Here is a 5,306-nt window from a genome sequence, read left to right as displayed (position 1 = left end):
GTGGCACGTGGGCTCTAGGGCACATGAGCTTCAGTAGTTGTGGCATGCAGGCTCAGTAGTTGTGGCTCACGGGCTTAGTTGCTCTGCAGCATGTGGGCTCTTCCTGGACCAGGGCTCGAACCTGTGTCCCCTGCCTTGGTAGGCGGATTCGTAACCACTGCACCACAAGGGAAGCCCCTGCCCTGGCTTGTTATAAGAAGTTTTCAAGATTTCCTTTTTTTTTTCCCTTTATGCTTAGTTTAGTTTCACTTGCTCATATGGTACTGCATGCAGAGGTCTTGCATCCGACACTTCAGACCAGAGTTCCTAGTGTAAAATGGCTCGGCCTGACACTTGAGCTTAGTGTACCATGTGCAGAAATGCTGCACCCGGCACTTTGATCTGGAGTGCTGTGAGCAGCATGGCTGCATCTGACCGGCAAGAACTGTCCCCTCCCTGCTGACAAGAACCCTATAAAGCAGCCCCACCAATGGCCTTTTGGGGAGAGCATGTGTTCTAGAGAGCGAATTTTCTCTTCTCCATTCTTTGCTCAAAAAATAAAGCTTTCATTTTCTCTGAACTGAATTCAGTTTCATTCTATTGATGCAACCTACACCAGGCAGGAGGATCCTTGTTGGGGCCCGGGCAGTAACAAATTTTGAGAACCATGAAGAGACCAACTGTGGTCTTTTTGCCTGTACTTATCCACTAGGCTCTGGGATCACCCTGGCTCCAATAGGAGGACAGCGGAGGCTTTAGGAGGTTCACGTGAGGATGGCTGACTCTGGTCTTCGAGGACACTCTGACGGGTTGCTTTGATTTGGCAGCCTTTCCCAAATCAAAGCAACTCTGCCCAGCAACCTGATACCTGGGTGGGGTGCACACACAGCGTAGCCCCCACAGTAATCTGGACCGCACACCCTTGAGGGGATCATACTCTGGCATCCTTGGGGATCAGAGCCTGAAACTCTGATCTGCCTATCTGCCCGCTGCCTCTGGCTGGCCTTCCCTCGGTACCAGATGCCTGGGGACGGTAAGGATCTGTGGACTAGAGGGAACCATGGCAGTCTTGCCCGCTGTCTCACCAGCAGTGCTCACCTCTTGACCCCTGTACAAGGCAGTAGCAGTTACACCAGGGCTTTTTGCCCTCCTCGCCCACCTCTAGGGGTCAACAGTAGCATTCTCCATAGTCACATTCAGTGTGGTAAAGGAAAGTGGGCAGCCCCGTGAGCCAAGAGGTGAGGCCAGAATAAGGCCCAGGTAATAAGGACCACCTGACAAAACAGAATGAGGACGCTCGATCTGAGTTCAGGAAAAGGCATCGAAGACGCCCAAATGCAAACGGGTCCCAAGGTAGGTATGCGACTGGGGACTTGACCTCTTCTGGTCAGTGCTAGTTTCTCTGAACTGGGCTGGGGAGCCCTGTGAGCCACTCACAAGACCATTACTGGGAAGCCCTGTGAGCTGCTGGCAAGAACAGGAAACACCCACTGCCCGACCTCTCCCCCCCACTCTGCTTGGGAGGCGAACCTTGGGTGATTCTTTACCAACTGAGGTTCCACAGGCTCTCCTCCCGGTATCAGCACAGAATACCAGCTACTCCAGTGATCTGGTGAGTACCCTGTGGGAATCCCTCATGCTTTTAGATCTCACCTAGTGGGAAGTCAGAAAACTCCTTTTCGGCTGAAAGGAGGAAAGACAAGAGCCCTCCCTCAGACAGCTGTGCCATTCCCTAAGGGACCGAGGTGTTCAGGAACTAACATGGCTAAGCTGCTCTGGCCCAGAGGCAGGCCTGTCCAACCCCCCGTGGGACATTCTGACTGAGGAGAGACTAACTATCCCAAGCACAGCCCATTACACATTCAAGGGGGACCCCCAGCTATATCAGAGTCCATGCTATTTGGATGCCTCCTAGTTTTTTTCTCTTGAGGAATCCATCAACAGTTTGGGGCTGGTTCCAAATTTCCCAAACCAGAAATCTTACTTGGATCAAATCTTGTGGCATTTGTGTGCCAACAAACCACTCCAACCACCCCCCTCAGTAGTTGGCAACAAATCCAAAACAGAACATCTAAGGTATGGGGAACCAAACGTCCACCATAGCTAAGGATAGCCCATTAGGGTGCATCCTGCAGATGGGAATTTTTCAGGTGTCACCCCTTGACCGAAAACATTTAATCTTCCTATGTAATACAGCCTGCCTCCAATACCGGCTGGAAGATGGGGAAATTTGGCCCATCAGTGGGCCTTTTAATTAGAACACCATTTTACAACTGGACCTGCTATGCCAGAGACAAAAGAAATGGGACGAAATTCCCTATGTCCAGTTTTTTATGGCCTTATATCAGAACAAAAGCCTTCAAAAGGGATGTGGGCTCTCTTACACTGACGTAATACCAGTCCTTCACTCTCCCCTTGAGAACCTCCTTGATCCCCTCCCTAGCCCTTTTACTGCTCCTTCCCTACCCCCTTCCTTCATATGTCCTGATTTGGGCCACAGGCCCGAGGGGCCCCCTCCATACCAGCCCCATCCCCCCAGATCCCAGTTCAGCAAGTACACAAAGCAGAACTGATTACCAGCCAGGGTCCAACAACCCACCAGGAAAAATACTCCCTTTGAGGCAGGTCCCCAGTGGAGAAGGATTCATCCAGGTATACGCATCCCATTTACCACTTCTGATCTGTATAACCGGAAAACTCATAGTAAAGGGGTTGAGGGAAGATCCGGAAGGGTTCCTGAATCTAATTAGGGGAAGCTTTCAGATCCATGACCCCACCCGGCTAACATCTAGAGCCTCCTCAATGTACTCCTAACGGGAAGAAAAGGCCGCGGTCTTTTCAAAAGCCTGAGACGAAGCAGACAAAGAGAAGAGAAACAGCACAGGTCATGCTATTTGCAGACCGGGGAGTCAAGTAGTCCCAGATAACGAACCCAACTGGGACCACTGAGACAAAGGAGAAGGGGGTGTAAGACAGAGGCTGACCCATTACAAAAATATGATCCTAAAGGGAATCCAGGCAGCAGGAAAGAAACCTGTCAAGTGGATAAAGGAAATCAATCAGGAGTCAACAGAAAACACTTCTGCATTCCTAGAGCCTCAAGGGGATGTCTCCAAATCTATACTATCACTGACCATGAATTAGTAGAAGGGAAGGCAATCCTGAGGTCCTATTTCATTTCCCAAAGTGCCCCCGACATTAGGCATAAACTTCAGAAACTGGAAATAGAACCAGATACCCCTACCTTTTGCCTGGTTAAGGCTGCTTACTGGGTGTTTAATAACTGAAATATAGAGGAGAAAAAGTCGGAGGATAAAAAGGCCCAGAGACCCACCTACTGGTTGTTGCCCTCCAATGTCAACTGGTCAGCACAAGAATCTGGACTAACTGCCCATGAAGACTGTTGACTCTGGTGAGTGACCTCAGGCCCCCACTGAGAGATGGCAAGCAAGCCAAGGAAACTAGGGCCCAATCAGTGTACCGTATGTAAACAAGAGGGACAATGGAAGAGAGAATGCCCAAAGGGGGATGGAAATGGCAGATCCCGACCACTACTGTCAAAGGCAGATGGTCCAAATAGATAAAGAATGACAGCGGCCAGGGGGTTCCTAACCTGGCACTTCAATTGACCCCTGAGGAACCCGACTGACATTGGACATAGGGGGAAAGCCTGTTGAATTCTTAGTCAACACCAGTGCCACTTACTCAGTTCTGAATACCAGATCAGGCAAACTCAGTCCAAGAGTTGTAAAATTACGGGAGTGTCAGGGAAGGCCCAAGAATGGGCATTCATAGAGCCATTCGAATGTAAATTGGGTGAACACATGCTTACCCATTCCTTCCTGGATGTCCCTGAATGCCCTATACCCCAACTAGGAAGAGATCTCTTACATAAATTGGGGGCTACTACCCACCTAATGGGAGACAAATTGGAGTCTGGTGTCCCCTTAGACAAAGAGCATGAGATGATAATGTTAATGGCGGAGGACACACCTCCCCAGACAGAGCAAGTTGATCTCTCCAGAGTAAACCCTGAGGTCTGGGCCCAGGGACGGGTGGAACGAACTGTAGGAGCCAGTCCCATGATAGTCCATCTAAAACCTGGACATACATGGCCCAATAGAAAACAGTATTCTCCTTCAGGAGGCCTTGTTGCGCATAGCCCCTGTTATACAGGGCCTAATTGACCAGGGCATTATTAGACCATGAAAATCAGCCTGTAATACCTCCATTCTCCCTGTAAAGAAACCCAATAAGTAATACTGGATGGTACAGGACCTCAGGGCAGTCAATGAAGCCACTGAGGATATACATCCAGTAGTCCATAATCCCTATACCCTGGTGTCTGCTCTACTGTCCACCAGGAGCTGTTATTCTGTATCAGATTTAAAAGATGACTTCTTCTGTATTCCACTAGCTCTGGAGTCAGAAGAGATTTTTCTCGAGTGGCAGGACCCAAACGCACAACAGAAACAACAATCCTAGAGACTGGATCAAGGTGGTAGCTAGGAGAATGTGGAGCTCACCTTTCCCCACAAACACATCAAAAATACATTTACACATGGAACAATTCTCACATAAAGCTAACTGGAAACTGGCAGAAGAACTCTTATATAACCAAAGATTATATGCAAGAAAGATTTCCACATAACCAGGTAGGACAGAAAAAAGGCATAGTGTCAGGACTTCCACCCCTGGAAGGGATCTGAAAGGAAAAGATCTTCACAGGTGGACCCTCACCCTGGGGAGCCAGTAGGTTGAGCCACAGACTGGGCATCCTATGCAGAGGAGACAAGCCCCCTTGACTACTGGGAAATCCACTGAAACAGATAGAAGCTCTGGAGAAGCCTAGACTCTACTCACAAGGAATGCACACGTGCTAGCTTGCTAACAATCAGGGCAGAGAGAACTCTGCACTGGCTGCTTCTGCCTTGCTGTAGCCTCTAATCCATGCAAGGCAAACACCCCAGTCCCACTTATTCCACACCACAGCTTGGCATGGGATCTGGGCCAGCAGAGCCCTGGGAAAAGACTCAGTCTAGCTATGGAGAGATAGCCTGGGGGCCTAGGTGTGGTCTGGGTGGGGCGGCAGTGGACATTATCAGTGCTCACACAAGTGGTGCCAGGAACCAGCATGCCTCAGTCCCCACTCAATGGGGTAGCGGCTGCCATTGTTGGCACTTACTTTGGCAGTGTCACAGGAGACACTGAAACTGGCAGGCCCCATTCGTATCCCAGCCAGCAAGTACTCCGGCCCTGCCCATTCCCCACCACAGCTTCGTGCTGGATCTGGGGCAGACAGGTCCAGCAAGAAGAATGCCACAGGG

Source organism: Tursiops truncatus, chromosome X (genome assembly GCF_011762595.2).
Source record: "Tursiops truncatus isolate mTurTru1 chromosome X, mTurTru1.mat.Y, whole genome shotgun sequence".
In the NCBI taxonomy this organism is placed as follows: domain Eukaryota; kingdom Metazoa; phylum Chordata; class Mammalia; order Artiodactyla; family Delphinidae; genus Tursiops; species Tursiops truncatus.
Note: the sequence above shows the minus strand (reverse complement) of the source record.